The 17,978-nt window shown below is 48.4% G+C and overlaps 2 long non-coding RNA genes across 2 annotated transcripts; both read right to left on the reverse strand.

Annotated features, from left to right (window-relative positions):
• Positions 1-3,574: 3,574 nt before the first annotated feature.
• Positions 3,575-5,541, reverse strand: LOC138930019 (uncharacterized). Its single transcript, XR_011446077.1, has 3 exons — positions 5,104-5,541; positions 4,671-4,752; positions 3,575-4,103 (listed from the first exon to the last, which is right to left on the reverse strand). It is a non-coding gene; the product is annotated as an uncharacterized lncRNA (long non-coding RNA).
• Positions 5,542-14,576: 9,035 nt separating this feature from the next.
• Positions 14,577-16,543, reverse strand: LOC138930020 (uncharacterized). Its single transcript, XR_011446078.1, has 3 exons — positions 16,106-16,543; positions 15,673-15,754; positions 14,577-15,105 (listed from the first exon to the last, which is right to left on the reverse strand). It is a non-coding gene; the product is annotated as an uncharacterized lncRNA (long non-coding RNA).
• Positions 16,544-17,978: the final 1,435 nt, after the last annotated feature.

Below are 17,978 nucleotides of genomic sequence, written 5' to 3' on the forward strand. Positions count from 1 at the left end.
AACACCCCAGATTACTGAGCCCAGAGTCCCACTCGGTACCTGATGTGATGCACACGCAGAGCCACATCTTCATTGGTCACGCTTGGAGTCGTCACAAATAATAACATTCACAAGTCGGAGCTTTTCCATCATACACATTTTATTGAAAAACACAATTCTACAGATTCAAAATATTTTACACAATCTTCTGTTCCCTTCTGACAGAGTGGAACAGTGTATCTTCCACTTGCCAAGACTGGTGAGATCAGCATAGCAACTGAAACCATCTGTAAACAAGGCCTCTGGTTATATTGCCTACTGCAAATGACCACAGAGAACTCGCCATAAGGGCACAGGTATTGGTAAACTATAAGCGAGCTGGAGGGTGAACAACGGCTCCTACTTATTCCTTTTCCTTGCAGTACCTTTGGCACAAGTTCCACTGAACGAAGTTCCCTGTGGCCTCAGTTTGGCCAGGGTGTCACAATCACAATTTGCGGGGGACAGATACCTGGGGGGGGGGGGGACGTGGTATCTCATGTTAGGATATTGGAGGGCAAATACAAAGTGACATAAGAAACAAAGGTTTAACTATCCCCATTGACACGTGAGAGCAGGCTTTCTCCCCTCCCTTTGCTTTAGAAGGTTTACTTTGGAAAACTTGTCAGTTCTTTCTCTGTCTCTTTGCAATATGTGGAAATCGTTTTAGAAAGCTCAATAAGCCTCTTGCCAATCTGACAACCCAGGAACGCTTCTTTAAGGACCTGGAAGCAAAAATCCTTGCAAAGGGGGAGAACTAGGTAAAGAGGGAACAACTTAAGCAGTTGAAACCAGAAACTGCTAGACCTTCTGGACAATCAGAGAAAGAAATGACTATCAAAGCAACGCACCAGAGTCAATAGAGCTGCAGGAGAAGATCATGAAAAGGTGAGGGCAGGCAGCATCTCAGGAGGATTACAGCATCCTCAGAAGCAAGAGGTGTTCCTTCTCAGAACTCCCTCAGGTTATGTTATTGTGCAACGGTATAAAACATTATAAACAACATTAAATGGTGCACAGAAAGAGCAGCGGTGGCAAAATGGTCTCCTGGGAGAGAGGCCCACAATTCACTGGGAAGATGAAATGTGAAGACTTGATCCGAATATTAATGCCTCATCTTGAATAGAGGCCCACTTCCACACACTTCACACATATCCGTGTGCTTTACTATCTTCTATACCACAGTTGTGGCCACCCAATGGTAGTGTGAGGGAACAGGGCCAGGAGACAGGAGAAAGAGCCCTGAACCCACAATGTCCACCACAATTTTCACACCAAAACCCTTGTCCTCGCCACTGTCAGTCTTTCCGTATACTCTCAGAGCCTCCTGCTCACAGCCCTGCTGGGCCCAAACTTCCCTCATCAAGAGAAAGCAAAAGCCTGAAACGGGGACACCATGGGACCTTTTCCCTCCCCAAATTGAGCTCCCCTTTCCCCTCCCCCACTCCAGTAGCACACCACCACAAACAATGCAGAACTGTCTCTCCACTGTTTACCAACACCACCTTCTTCCTCGAGATGCAGGGAAGGTCCCCTTGAGGTAATGTCACCCCCACCACCACCAGGAAGACCCAAATGGAAGAGGAGCCACCAGTAGCCAGCCTTTCTGCTAGAAAGCCTTTCCAGCAGATACACAGTGGGGAGAGACAGTACAGCCTCTGGGGGTAGCCCTCTCCAGCAAGAGGAATACAAGGGCTTCATCCTCCAGCTGGGGCACCTGACTCGGGAGGTTCCTGGACATCCAGGCTCATCGGCATATGCCCCGGAAGAAGCAAATGGCCCCCGATTCATGCACAGTTCATTGACAAGACCCATCGGACCTCTTTCTTCCAACCAACGTGCAGAGCGTGCTCAGTGGGAGAGTGCAGAAAGCGAACGTGGAAAGTTCCAACCACATTCCTACAGACTTGGGACTCCTCGGGAATCCCAATGTGCCCTCGCTCTGCACAATGGCACAGAATTCTGACATCGGGCTACGGCCAACTTCTGCCCCAGACTCAACATTTCCCATGCCCCACATGCTGCCATTGCCAATATGCGCCTTCCTTAGGACTTTAGCAAGGCACCTGAGCTGTGTGGGTGTTGAAGGAAGAAGTGTCTGGCTGCCATATCAGGAGAACACAGCAGCAACAGCAGCTCACTTTCACGTGCCTCTTCATGGCCACAGGTAGTCCCAACAGAAGAGTTGAGCGGTCTACGCAAACAAGTGCAGTCAACATCAGTGGGCGCCTCCCAGGAGACGCCCCCAGATTACTGCCCTAGGCCACAGTATAGGAGGGGGAAAGGTCACCTTTCCTGAGCCGCTTTCGACAGCCTAAGGCAGTGCACAGACGGGAGCAGGAACACAAGAACATCTCTAACAGCGAAGTCCAAAATTCTGAGGAAGGCTGTAGCATAGGGTAAAGCCTTCATCATCAAAGTCTCCCCTTGGCCAGGAAGTAATCCACTCTCATGTCACACTCAGCGATGTGCACTATTACCTTCAGTCCCCGTGCTGCAGTGATCCCGGGCAGTACCAGGGCTTGAGAAATAGGTAGCAGACATCTTGGACCACAGAAAGCCCGATGCACCTTTCACACTGAGGGCCTATGTCCTCCTGTCCAGCTTTCTCCTTGTGCTCTGAGAGCAGCTCCATAGAGGGTCACTCTTCCCAGCCCCTTCCCCACCTCTAGGCTTTAGGCACCCCAACCAAGGTCCTTATGTAGTCAGTCACTCCACCTTTCCTGATCAGGGAAGTGCGTTCCCCTCTGAGCCTCTAATCTCTACAGTACTTCTCCTGAAAAGAACCGACAATCAAGAGTGGCCTAACCACCGCTCACGAAACTCATTTAGTTCAAGGTTAAATTGGTACAGCTACTATGGAAAACAGTATGAACGTCCCTCAAAAAATTAAAAACAGAACTACCATCTAGTCCAGCAATCCCACTTGTGGTATGTATCCAAAGGAATACCTCCCACCAAGAATTTACAGAACATCAACATTCCCACGAGTGAGTAGACACTCACTGAGGTGCTGTCTCATGAGCCTAAGTGACATGGCTGGCCTAGGAATGAATTCCTGGGAAGGAACCAGCAAGCCAGATTCCACCTCAAATTCAGAAGAGGATTACCTTCTCTTTCCATGAGAGCCCTGATCTGTGAGACTGTCACCAGCTGGAGAGTCACCTTTTTGGAATCCTCAACCTTGTGACTTATTTTTAAGTGCCAATACACAGCAGATTTACCTATTCAACCATCCATTTAGGTGTTCTTGACCCCTGCCTCCAGCGAAGTCAGCCAGGTTCACTTTGATGGGCAGTGGGAACAAGTGTGTATGGAAGGGGAAGAAGGCCTCACGGTTATCCTCAAGTTTCACAACTGTTTTGACTAGGAAATAAGCCAGTTTTGATCATCGTCATGCCACTTGGTGAAGGCACATGCGCCTAGGACAGGTTTCTCTAAGTATCTCAGGCTTCAGGTTTTCACTGAGTAGGAAACTATCACCACCCCCCTCTTTCACAGCTTTAAAGTAATTTCACCAATTACAGGGATAACCAAAGAGCCTTTAAACATGCCCTCTAAAGACTACACACTTTAGTTTCCAATCACAAAGAAATGTGGATTTCCTTTTAACCTTCGGTGAATGAAATTCAGGTTCTGTGATGCCTCCTTCCGGATAAAACCCGTGCTAATAAAGCAACAGAGGAGCCCGAGGTTTCTATGAAACTGGAGGTTAGAAGTGTCTCTGAATGCACCTTAGAAGAGTTCATATTTCTATTTGGCGCGTTTCCCCCACCCCAACTGTGAAAACTCTTCCGCACATTTTCAACAAATTAACCCCTGCCCAGGAAAGAAGTAACGTTATACAGACAATGAAAGAGAGGAGACCTTTCCCACACTGCCAGTTAACAAGCACCTTCTTGGTGCCTGAACTTGGTGCTGAGCCACATCAGCTTCAGCATAAGGCGTCAGAGATGGCCAGAACAGAAAGTGGCTCAGGGCAAGGCAAGGTGTGAGCTGCTGGGCTACCTCTTGGCATCATAGCAGGATTAATGAGGCTGGTTTCCAAAGAGCAGCCCAGTAATATCTGAGGAAATCTGCTGGCCCTGTGAAAGGAAACAAACGTTTGGCTGAAATGGGGGTCTGGACAGGTAGGGAGACGAGCTAAATGAAGCCACAATGTTCCCTTCCCACTTTCTGGAAATGGTGTACTAATTCCCTCCATACCTCCTGCGTGCTGAGCACTTTACAAAAACCACACAAGAGATATCCCCGAGAGCAAGGTGTCATTCCCATTTTGCAAATGTGGAAACTGAGGCTCAAAGATGACAGTAAGAAAGGGTCAGACTCAGACACTAAAATTTATTTTGAATGAAACACGATGTATTGTCTCAGCAACATCTGCAAAGCAAAAAAAACAAACAAACAAACAAACAAAAAACCCCGACAAACTGTGGAAGGGTAAATATTTAGTCAAGTATTGACCTGCATATTACTTGACTTGTTAGCCTACACCTCCAGAACCCCTGCAAAGTAAACGCCCACCCGCTTACAGAGGGGATAGACTGGCAGACTATCATTCTCTGCCACTCACTTGGTGTACAGGCCTCATCTTTCTCCCCTTTCCTAAACAGAGCTGGCTTTATATTACATTCAAATCCATGTTCCCCTACCTGAAAGAAAACAGCACTCCCACAGTCTCTGGATTCCTGAAGTTTGTTTTTCACAATCCCATCCAGTCCAGCCTGCTTCTGCCTGGTATTACAAGTGTTTTCCAAAAGGATAAAAAGACAGATCAGAGCTCTGATGTGAGGATGGCAAGATGAGGCTTTCTGGACATGTGACATTCTAATAAATTCAGTCTGTCTGTAAGAACGGCACTCAGGGTGAACTGGAAAAAGATGCCACTGACTAGTTAAAGGCATCGATTATAAACCTAGTGTCTGAGCAGCGCTCAGGGAGTGATCCTGACATTGTTGGAAGTTCCTGTCTTAGAGACTCAGGGAAGACATTTCAACACCATGTTAAATAATGGTACAGCTGATGGGATGGATGCTACCCTCCTCCCAGCATCTGTGGCCCCACACAGCATAAGGTAGCACTTACTCATCTGGCAGGTCTGGACAGCTAATTCCGGGTCCACTCTCTTCTCATTACAGGCCCATAGGCTGGCCAGTACTAGATTTTTCCATCACAGGTCCTGAAGGAAACAGTGATTATACAGATCTACAAGGAGACTTGCTTACAGATGGACAGCCGAACACAGTTGCAGGAAAATTAGGTAACTTGGAAGCTCGTAACATGACTGGCTGGGGCAAACTTCCCCTTTCCCTTATCCACAAAACACCAAGGCAGCCAAGGGCCGTCAGCTGTCCTAACACCGCACGCGATCCCTCAGAGCCTTACTGTCTCGTTTCACGTGGAAAATAACAGAAATACCCTCAATGGTTAAGAGAGGTCACAAAAATGGCCAAGGTCAACATTTGGACCAATCCCCGGCAGCGATATATCCACCCCAAACGCCCTACAACAGAAAGCAGAATCAGCTCCATGGCGGCCGCCAGTCAACCAGGCAGACCGTCCGGCGCCCCCACCCACCCAGCCAAACGCACCCGCCCTTCCCTCACTTTAAGCCGCAAACACTACAAAGCATTAAGACCATAACTGGGATGGAAGCTTCGAGACCCACATTTAAACAAAGAAAATCTTCTTCAAGTTTCAGCATGCCGTTACAATAATGCCCCACACCAACCCCCCCGGAAGTGCCTGAGAGGTCTTCTCCGCCATCCACCCAGGAGCCCGCAGACACGTCTGTCAAAGTGTCCATCAGGACACGCCATCTACCCGACTCTCCAACTCACACCGCAGACAGCCAAATACGAGTAAGGTTAGTAAAACTTACACTTTTACGATCTCCGGAAAGGGAGCCGCCACGTTAAATCCTAACCGAGGAAAACGGTCTACGGAAGCACAATCCAGACAGGCACGCGCTTAGGCACGCGCTTAGGCACGCGCTAGGGCTTCCTCCCGCTCTCACGCCCCCGCCTCCCAACATCGTCATTGGTGGGCCTGCGATGATTGACGGGGAGAACGGCCATTCCTCTCAGGCAGGTCTACTGGCGGGAAACTGGCCATTTCCCAAGGCCCAAGCTGACGTCAGGAAATCTCTGGTCGTATTCCTACGTCTTTCTATAGCCGTGTCCATCCCTCAAGGCCTAGCTCGACTTCTTAGGCCTCTGCACATACCTTGTGCTTTGTTTCTTGTCATCTTAGACTTTGGAAAGCATGCACATTCAATTTACCCGGGCCTAGATCAATTACCTCCCCCTCCAGGAAGCCTTCCAAGTTTTACTCCTTCCAGGCAAAATGTGAGTTCTTCATATTAGATACGGACATGGAGATGTATCAGAGCAGAGATGCAGAGGACTTGTCTCTGAGCTCTGGGGTCAGATAGTACTGGGCTGTGCACGGTGTGAGGGACCCAAGGTTGGCACCTGGATATTTTGCAAGTGAGTTCAGGTTGCAGACATTTGGGGAAGACCAGGGAACACTGACAACAGGCTAACTCTTAGAAGCTTGCTAGGATTGGTACGACCCTTTTCAGGAATCTCATATCCTTTCCTGCTTTTCTATCTGTGAAAATCTTGTCCTTCCTACAAGGCCCAGGCATAGATCACTTCCCTAACTCTTTTCCTGAATTCATGTTCCCACCCCAACCACAAGAGTTATTCCTCCTATTGCTAGAGGAAGAAAGATATGAGGAGTTCATATCTCTGCTGCAAATGTCCCTAAGCTTCACAGTTATCCAAGGTGAGACTGGAAGCCCACTTCCTTCCAGGAGGCCCCTTGCTGCGAGGTTTCTGCACCTGCTCGCAACTTGTGAACTGTACAAACAAGAGGGCACAGTTCCCCTAGGCCTGACTACCTCGAGTGTTTAACTCATCTACCCTCTACATGGTGTGTGGACCACATAGCCACGGGGTCCCTTAGCTGGACTGCATGGTCACAGTGCACAGTGCTCCTAGGAAAGATGATCTAATGCTAGCACTGTCCCTCCCATGGGAAAGCTCACTTGAGGCTTCGTGGTGTGCCGTGTTATGCAGCAGTCCATGATGCTGCCCTGCCCACTGTGACGGCTGATTTTAGGTGCCAACTTGACTGGTCATGGGGCGTCCGAATTAAACATTATTTCTGGTTGTATCTGTGAGGGTGTTTCTGGATGAGATGAGTATTTGAATCGGTGACTTAGCAAAATAGAAGGCCTTCCCCGATGTGGGTAGGCATCGTCCAATCCGTTGAGGGCCCAAATGGAACCAAAGCAGAGAAAGGAAGAATTCTTCCCTTTTTTCCCTATCTCGCTGCTTGAGATAGAACATTTCTCCTAGTTTTCTCCTTCTCTTCAACTAGGATTCACACCACCAGCCCCCCTGGTTCACAGGCCTTCAGACTTGGACTGAATTATACCACTGGCTTTCCTGGCTTTATACCTTGTAGGCAGGAGATTGTGGAATTTCTCAGCCTCCAGAAATAGGGAACTAAACTCAAGATAAACCTCAAGATATATACATACATGTATATATATATACATATGCATATGTATATGTATATATGTATATATGTATGTATATATGTATATATATAGGCTTCCCTTTTAGCTCAGTTGGTAAAGAATCTGCCTGCAATGCAGGAGACCCAGGTCTGATTCCTGGGTCAGGAAGAGCCCCTGGAGAAGGAAATGGCAACCCACTCCAGTGTCCTTGCCTGGAGAATCCCATAGGCAGAGGAGCCTGGCGGGCTACAGTCTGTGGGGTCACAAGAGTCAGACACGAGTTAGTGACTAAACCAACAGCCAACATATAGATAAATAGATAGATAGATATAGATATAGATAGATAGATAGATATAGATGTAAAATGCCTCTTATTGGTTCTGTTTCCATGAATACCTCTGACTAATAAACCTGGAATATCACAGCCAGCTGCAGCTGTTACACTTGGCTTCATAGTCCTCAACTAGAACTCAGAAGAAACAGCAAAATCAAATACATGAAAATTAGTTCCAAACTATGAGTGAGGAAACTAAGATACCAGAAACAAACAGCCAGACATTGGCCCAGAGGGGTTTCTTTTCCAGTAGGTTAGCTGCTCCTTTGCAAGCCCCGAGAAAGCCTACAGGTGAGCTCTTCTTGAACTGGGCTTGTTAGGTGAGACTCTGACAAAGATCCAGAGGGCAGGAGAGCTGTTGCAGGCCTTGTCCAGGAACCAGTAAAGGATGATTAATCCACGTGGGGAGGGAAGACAAGCAGGACTGGGGCCGTTGATGTGAATCCTGCCCCAGGATCTGCCGAGTCTTTCCCATGTGTTACTAGGCTTGTCCCTCTGACTGGCGTCAGCAGATGGATACATGCTGCACCCTTTCAATCCCTGGCACACAATGACCACTACCACACAGGTCCTATCTTTCCGATCACCAGTGTCTCCTCGATCTGTGGTCACCATTCATTCTTTTTATTTTATTTTTCTCGTGTCTCGCACAGTTTATGGGTTCTTAGTTTTCTGACCAGGGACCGATGCTGGGCCCACAGCAGCGAAAGCACTGAGTTTTAACCACTGGACCACCAGGAAAGTCCTGCCTTTCATTCTTGTCTCAGTTATACTTCACTCCACATTCATGGTCTGTCTGAAGAAAACCATATCTTCTTACCTACTGTGTACAGTCCATGGGCTTGAGGTATGCTCTTGGCATTCCTATCACAATTATTCCTCCTACCAGCTGAACATCCTTCACTGTTTTGTGCCTCAGTTTCCTAATCAGTAGAGTGAGGATCCTAATAAGAACTGTGTCTTCAGGCTGCCATGACCCTCAGTGAGTTCATGAAAAGCATTTAGACCAGTGACTTAACACGCACTAAGCTTTCATGAAACGACAACTAGGACTGTTTGTTACCTTATCACCGTGCGTGTCTCTTGTCAAATACAACGTCCTTTCCGGAGACTTTCCCATGCTAGCTCTGCCGACACTGATCTACTTTCTCTGATTTTTTCTCGACTTACCTTCATGTAGCCTAATCCACATCTTACAACGTATTGGCCAGTTTGCCGGCTGTTTTGTTCCGCAATTATTACCTTCATCTATGCTAATGTCTTTGTTGACTTATTAACTTGCGCATGTCTTCATCTATATGTCTTGTTCTTAAAACTTTTACCACCAGTTTCCAATTCATCAGCTTAGTTGCTCATTTTCTCCTGGTATCATATAGCTCAATATAGAGCGCAACACATATGAAGATTCTATAGCACATAAGGGGACACTGAAATAGCACCTTTCATTAGGAGAGCCCCCGTGATATTCGATATTCCCCATGAGAAGGTCATAAACTCCCTTGTCCACTCATTGGTTTTACCAGAAGGCACAATGCGGGTGGTGCCCTGATAAGAGGAATTGGCAAAAATGTGCTGAAGATTTGGTTGACCGTATCAGGCCCGTCTGTGAAGAAAAGATGCACCAGGCTGAAATGTGTGTTGCAAGAGAGTTGACGCGGAACATGGGCAAGAGAGGAGGCAGTTTAAAGGATTAAGGAGGAGCAAGTGCACAGGAGCAGGAATGTGAAAGAATATGGCCTTCTCAGGGAAGAACGCACATTCTGGCCTCATGGGAGAAGAGAGTTAATGATATAAACTGCAAAAGATAAAGAGAAAAAGTTAAGTGGCCCATAGCAAGGACACTTGGGTTGGACGTGGTAAACTCCATTAAGATCCAATCTGCTTTTCTAATCTACCATTTTGGTGTCAGTGTGCAGGAGAGACCAAAACAGAGGGTCAGCAGAAAAAGGCAGACTGAGCACCCCTCGCGGCCTCACTCCAACATCACGTGAGTCCTGCGTGTGCACGAGGCCGCCCTGTCTGCTGCCACGTGGAACAGGGCTGTGGATATGTGTGCCGAAGACCAGGACGGCGACATAGCCGGACAGGCAGCGTATGCCGCCATCAACTGCATGTTGGACCAGGTCAACGCCTGTCTGGACCACCTGGAGGAGAGGAAGGACCACCTCCCTGGCCGCCTCCGGGAGTGCTTGAATCTAGCTGGCAGACACATCTTGAGACCCAGCAGCTGCTCAGGGAGGCCCCAAGTGATTGGCAGCCCCTAGTGGAGCCCTCCAAGGGCCCCGGGGCCAGGCCTCTACCCTGCCTGCCTGAGCCGGGCTCTAGCCTGAGCCCTCACCGCCTGGCTTAGCGAGGCCTGCAGATGACCTGGGGGATCGGCCAGCTTAGGCCATCTTTCTGCTACTTCCCTTTTGCATGCTTGGCATGCCCCCACCACCTGGCATCCCCCCGCCCCCGCCCCGCCCTGTGATCAGGTGTGGGCCTTGACCCACCCAACTTGCCTACCTGCCCAAATCCTGGATGCTCCCCTCTCTGCCTAGGTTCATGAGGCAGATTGAGAGTTATCTTAACATTCTCCGAATGTGTATTCGTGCACCATTATGCCAAGCGAATGGCTATTCCATAAAATGTTGTCTGCAAGCTGCTCTACAAAGGGGTTCTAAATTTACTATTAGAAATGTTATGCAATGTATGTAGAGTTTTTTCTTTTTTAAGCACAAACCAATTCTGCCATTCAGTTACCTTTTGGATTCTGCCCATTCATACTCTGGTAATGAGTGTTACATAGGGAAAAATCCCTAATAATCAAGGGACTGCATTCTAATACAAAACGGACCAGGAGCTTATTGTGTGCTTCCAGATTTTTGTTCCCAGGACTTCTCATGTTCTTCAGAACCATGCTGGGCCACTCCTCACATCCTCACCCAGAGCAGGAACGGGGGATATCCCCATCACCCCCTCAATATCCAGGCAAGTATCTGTCATCCTCATGAAGTGGCCAGAAGGATCACTTCACCTAGAAAGATGTCAGATTACCTACCATCCTTCTTACCTTAAGAAGGGGAGAACTTCAATTACGGCCCGGAGACCCCTCACCCTGCCACCCCACGCCCCTGTCATCAACACCCCAGATTACTGAGCCCAGAGTCCCACTCGGTACCTGATGTGATGCACACGCAGAGCCACATCTTCATTGGTCACGCTTGGAGTCGTCACAAATAATAACATTCACAAGTCGGAGCTTTTCCATCATACACATTTTATTGAAAAACACAATTCTACAGATTCAAAATATTTTACACAATCTTCTGTTCCCTTCTGACAGAGTGGAACAGTGTATCTTCCACTTGCCAAGACTGGTGAGATCAGCATAGCAACTGAAACCATCTGTAAACAAGGCCTCTGGTTATATTGCCTACTGCAAATGACCACAGAGAACTCGCCATAAGGGCACAGGTATTGGTAAACTATAAGCGAGCTGGAGGGTGAACAACGGCTCCTACTTATTCCTTTTCCTTGCAGTACCTTTGGCACAAGTTCCACTGAACGAAGTTCCCTGTGGCCTCAGTTTGGCCAGGGTGTCACAATCACAATTTGCGGGGGACAGATACCTGGGGGGGGGGGGGGACGTGGTATCTCATGTTAGGATATTGGAGGGCAAATACAAAGTGACATAAGAAACAAAGGTTTAACTATCCCCATTGACACGTGAGAGCAGGCTTTCTCCCCTCCCTTTGCTTTAGAAGGTTTACTTTGGAAAACTTGTCAGTTCTTTCTCTGTCTCTTTGCAATATGTGGAAATCGTTTTAGAAAGCTCAATAAGCCTCTTGCCAATCTGACAACCCAGGAACGCTTCTTTAAGGACCTGGAAGCAAAAATCCTTGCAAAGGGGGAGAACTAGGTAAAGAGGGAACAACTTAAGCAGTTGAAACCAGAAACTGCTAGACCTTCTGGACAATCAGAGAAAGAAATGACTATCAAAGCAACGCACCAGAGTCAATAGAGCTGCAGGAGAAGATCATGAAAAGGTGAGGGCAGGCAGCATCTCAGGAGGATTACAGCATCCTCAGAAGCAAGAGGTGTTCCTTCTCAGAACTCCCTCAGGTTATGTTATTGTGCAACGGTATAAAACATTATAAACAACATTAAATGGTGCACAGAAAGAGCAGCGGTGGCAAAATGGTCTCCTGGGAGAGAGGCCCACAATTCACTGGGAAGATGAAATGTGAAGACTTGATCCGAATATTAATGCCTCATCTTGAATAGAGGCCCACTTCCACACACTTCACACATATCCGTGTGCTTTACTATCTTCTATACCACAGTTGTGGCCACCCAATGGTAGTGTGAGGGAACAGGGCCAGGAGACAGGAGAAAGAGCCCTGAACCCACAATGTCCACCACAATTTTCACACCAAAACCCTTGTCCTCGCCACTGTCAGTCTTTCCGTATACTCTCAGAGCCTCCTGCTCACAGCCCTGCTGGGCCCAAACTTCCCTCATCAAGAGAAAGCAAAAGCCTGAAACGGGGACACCATGGGACCTTTTCCCTCCCCAAATTGAGCTCCCCTTTCCCCTCCCCCACTCCAGTAGCACACCACCACAAACAATGCAGAACTGTCTCTCCACTGTTTACCAACACCACCTTCTTCCTCGAGATGCAGGGAAGGTCCCCTTGAGGTAATGTCACCCCCACCACCACCAGGAAGACCCAAATGGAAGAGGAGCCACCAGTAGCCAGCCTTTCTGCTAGAAAGCCTTTCCAGCAGATACACAGTGGGGAGAGACAGTACAGCCTCTGGGGGTAGCCCTCTCCAGCAAGAGGAATACAAGGGCTTCATCCTCCAGCTGGGGCACCTGACTCGGGAGGTTCCTGGACATCCAGGCTCATCGGCATATGCCCCGGAAGAAGCAAATGGCCCCCGATTCATGCACAGTTCATTGACAAGACCCATCGGACCTCTTTCTTCCAACCAACGTGCAGAGCGTGCTCAGTGGGAGAGTGCAGAAAGCGAACGTGGAAAGTTCCAACCACATTCCTACAGACTTGGGACTCCTCGGGAATCCCAATGTGCCCTCGCTCTGCACAATGGCACAGAATTCTGACATCGGGCTACGGCCAACTTCTGCCCCAGACTCAACATTTCCCATGCCCCACATGCTGCCATTGCCAATATGCGCCTTCCTTAGGACTTTAGCAAGGCACCTGAGCTGTGTGGGTGTTGAAGGAAGAAGTGTCTGGCTGCCATATCAGGAGAACACAGCAGCAACAGCAGCTCACTTTCACGTGCCTCTTCATGGCCACAGGTAGTCCCAACAGAAGAGTTGAGCGGTCTACGCAAACAAGTGCAGTCAACATCAGTGGGCGCCTCCCAGGAGACGCCCCCAGATTACTGCCCTAGGCCACAGTATAGGAGGGGGAAAGGTCACCTTTCCTGAGCCGCTTTCGACAGCCTAAGGCAGTGCACAGACGGGAGCAGGAACACAAGAACATCTCTAACAGCGAAGTCCAAAATTCTGAGGAAGGCTGTAGCATAGGGTAAAGCCTTCATCATCAAAGTCTCCCCTTGGCCAGGAAGTAATCCACTCTCATGTCACACTCAGCGATGTGCACTATTACCTTCAGTCCCCGTGCTGCAGTGATCCCGGGCAGTACCAGGGCTTGAGAAATAGGTAGCAGACATCTTGGACCACAGAAAGCCCGATGCACCTTTCACACTGAGGGCCTATGTCCTCCTGTCCAGCTTTCTCCTTGTGCTCTGAGAGCAGCTCCATAGAGGGTCACTCTTCCCAGCCCCTTCCCCACCTCTAGGCTTTAGGCACCCCAACCAAGGTCCTTATGTAGTCAGTCACTCCACCTTTCCTGATCAGGGAAGTGCGTTCCCCTCTGAGCCTCTAATCTCTACAGTACTTCTCCTGAAAAGAACCGACAATCAAGAGTGGCCTAACCACCGCTCACGAAACTCATTTAGTTCAAGGTTAAATTGGTACAGCTACTATGGAAAACAGTATGAACGTCCCTCAAAAAATTAAAAACAGAACTACCATCTAGTCCAGCAATCCCACTTGTGGTATGTATCCAAAGGAATACCTCCCACCAAGAATTTACAGAACATCAACATTCCCACGAGTGAGTAGACACTCACTGAGGTGCTGTCTCATGAGCCTAAGTGACATGGCTGGCCTAGGAATGAATTCCTGGGAAGGAACCAGCAAGCCAGATTCCACCTCAAATTCAGAAGAGGATTACCTTCTCTTTCCATGAGAGCCCTGATCTGTGAGACTGTCACCAGCTGGAGAGTCACCTTTTTGGAATCCTCAACCTTGTGACTTATTTTTAAGTGCCAATACACAGCAGATTTACCTATTCAACCATCCATTTAGGTGTTCTTGACCCCTGCCTCCAGCGAAGTCAGCCAGGTTCACTTTGATGGGCAGTGGGAACAAGTGTGTATGGAAGGGGAAGAAGGCCTCACGGTTATCCTCAAGTTTCACAACTGTTTTGACTAGGAAATAAGCCAGTTTTGATCATCGTCATGCCACTTGGTGAAGGCACATGCGCCTAGGACAGGTTTCTCTAAGTATCTCAGGCTTCAGGTTTTCACTGAGTAGGAAACTATCACCACCCCCCTCTTTCACAGCTTTAAAGTAATTTCACCAATTACAGGGATAACCAAAGAGCCTTTAAACATGCCCTCTAAAGACTACACACTTTAGTTTCCAATCACAAAGAAATGTGGATTTCCTTTTAACCTTCGGTGAATGAAATTCAGGTTCTGTGATGCCTCCTTCCGGATAAAACCCGTGCTAATAAAGCAACAGAGGAGCCCGAGGTTTCTATGAAACTGGAGGTTAGAAGTGTCTCTGAATGCACCTTAGAAGAGTTCATATTTCTATTTGGCGCGTTTCCCCCACCCCAACTGTGAAAACTCTTCCGCACATTTTCAACAAATTAACCCCTGCCCAGGAAAGAAGTAACGTTATACAGACAATGAAAGAGAGGAGACCTTTCCCACACTGCCAGTTAACAAGCACCTTCTTGGTGCCTGAACTTGGTGCTGAGCCACATCAGCTTCAGCATAAGGCGTCAGAGATGGCCAGAACAGAAAGTGGCTCAGGGCAAGGCAAGGTGTGAGCTGCTGGGCTACCTCTTGGCATCATAGCAGGATTAATGAGGCTGGTTTCCAAAGAGCAGCCCAGTAATATCTGAGGAAATCTGCTGGCCCTGTGAAAGGAAACAAACGTTTGGCTGAAATGGGGGTCTGGACAGGTAGGGAGACGAGCTAAATGAAGCCACAATGTTCCCTTCCCACTTTCTGGAAATGGTGTACTAATTCCCTCCATACCTCCTGCGTGCTGAGCACTTTACAAAAACCACACAAGAGATATCCCCGAGAGCAAGGTGTCATTCCCATTTTGCAAATGTGGAAACTGAGGCTCAAAGATGACAGTAAGAAAGGGTCAGACTCAGACACTAAAATTTATTTTGAATGAAACACGATGTATTGTCTCAGCAACATCTGCAAAGCAAAAAAAACAAACAAACAAACAAACAAAAAACCCCGACAAACTGTGGAAGGGTAAATATTTAGTCAAGTATTGACCTGCATATTACTTGACTTGTTAGCCTACACCTCCAGAACCCCTGCAAAGTAAACGCCCACCCGCTTACAGAGGGGATAGACTGGCAGACTATCATTCTCTGCCACTCACTTGGTGTACAGGCCTCATCTTTCTCCCCTTTCCTAAACAGAGCTGGCTTTATATTACATTCAAATCCATGTTCCCCTACCTGAAAGAAAACAGCACTCCCACAGTCTCTGGATTCCTGAAGTTTGTTTTTCACAATCCCATCCAGTCCAGCCTGCTTCTGCCTGGTATTACAAGTGTTTTCCAAAAGGATAAAAAGACAGATCAGAGCTCTGATGTGAGGATGGCAAGATCAGGCTTTCTGGACATGTGACATTCTAATAAATTCAGTCTGTCTGTAAGAACGGCACTCAGGGTGAACTGGAAAAAGATGCCACTGACTAGTTAAAGGCATCGATTATAAACCTAGTGTCTGAGCAGCGCTCAGGGAGTGATCCTGACATTGTTGGAAGTTCCTGTCTTAGAGACTCAGGGAAGACATTTCAACACCATGTTAAATAATGGTACAGCTGATGGGATGGATGCTACCCTCCTCCCAGCATCTGTGGCCCCACACAGCATAAGGTAGCACTTACTCATCTGGCAGGTCTGGACAGCTAATTCCGGGTCCACTCTCTTCTCATTACAGGCCCATAGGCTGGCCAGTACTAGATTTTTCCATCACAGGTCCTGAAGGAAACAGTGATTATACAGATCTACAAGGAGACTTGCTTACAGATGGACAGCCGAACACAGTTGCAGGAAAATTAGGTAACTTGGAAGCTCGTAACATGACTGGCTGGGGCAAACTTCCCCTTTCCCTTATCCACAAAACACCAAGGCAGCCAAGGGCCGTCAGCTGTCCTAACACCGCACGCGATCCCTCAGAGCCTTACTGTCTCGTTTCACGTGGAAAATAACAGAAATACCCTCAATGGTTAAGAGAGGTCACAAAAATGGCCAAGGTCAACATTTGGACCAATCCCCGGCAGCGATATATCCACCCCAAACGCCCTACAACAGAAAGCAGAATCAGCTCCATGGCGGCCGCCAGTCAACCAGGCAGACCGTCCGGCGCCCCCACCCACCCAGCCAAACGCACCCGCCCTTCCCTCACTTTAAGCCGCAAACACTACAAAGCATTAAGACCATAACTGGGATGGAAGCTTCGAGACCCACATTTAAACAAAGAAAATCTTCTTCAAGTTTCAGCATGCCGTTACAATAATGCCCCACACCAACCCCCCCGGAAGTGCCTGAGAGGTCTTCTCCGCCATCCACCCAGGAGCCCGCAGACACGTCTGTCAAAGTGTCCATCAGGACACGCCATCTACCCGACTCTCCAACTCACACCGCAGACAGCCAAATACGAGTAAGGTTAGTAAAACTTACACTTTTACGATCTCCGGAAAGGGAGCCGCCACGTTAAATCCTAACCGAGGAAAACGGTCTACGGAAGCACAATCCAGACAGGCACGCGCTTAGGCACGCGCTTAGGCACGCGCTAGGGCTTCCTCCCGCTCTCACGCCCCCGCCTCCCAACATCGTCATTGGTGGGCCTGCGATGATTGACGGGGAGAACGGCCATTCCTCTCAGGCAGGTCTACTGGCGGGAAACTGGCCATTTCCCAAGGCCCAAGCTGACGTCAGGAAATCTCTGGTCGTATTCCTACGTCTTTCTATAGCCGTGTCCATCCCTCAAGGCCTAGCTCGACTTCTTAGGCCTCTGCACATACCTTGTGCTTTGTTTCTTGTCATCTTAGACTTTGGAAAGCATGCACATTCAATTTACACGGGCCTAGATCAATTACCTCCCCCTCCAGGAAGCCTTCCAAGTTTTACTCCTTCCAGGCAAAATGTGAGTTCTTCATATTAGATACGGACATGGAGATGTATCAGAGCAGAGATGCAGAGGACTTGTCTCTGAGCTCTGGGGTCAGATAGTACTGGGCTGTGCACGGTGTGAGGGACCCAAGGTTGGCACCTGGATATTTTGCAAGTGAGTTCAGGTTGCAGACATTTGGGGAAGACCAGGGAACACTGACAACAGGCTAACTCTTAGAAGCTTGCTAGGATTGGTACGACCCTTTTCAGGAATCTCATATCCTTTCCTGCTTTTCTATCTGTGAAAATCTTGTCCTTCCTACAAGGCCCAGGCATAGATCACTTCCCTAACTCTTTTCCTGAATTCATGTTCCCACCCCAACCACAAGAGTTATTCCTCCTATTGCTAGAGGAAGAAAGATATGAGGAGTTCATATCTCTGCTGCAAATGTCCCTAAGCTTCACAGTTATCCAAGGTGAGACTGGAAGCCCACTTCCTTCCAGGAGGCCCCTTGCTGCGAGGTTTCTGCACCTGCTCGCAACTTGTGAACTGTACAAACAAGAGGGCACAGTTCCCCTAGGCCTGACTACCTCGAGTGTTTAACTCATCTACCCTCTACATGGTGTGTGGACCACATAGCCACG

Source organism: Ovis canadensis, chromosome X (genome assembly GCF_042477335.2).
Source record: "Ovis canadensis isolate MfBH-ARS-UI-01 breed Bighorn chromosome X, ARS-UI_OviCan_v2, whole genome shotgun sequence".
NCBI classification, from domain to species: Eukaryota; Metazoa; Chordata; class Mammalia; order Artiodactyla; family Bovidae; genus Ovis; species Ovis canadensis.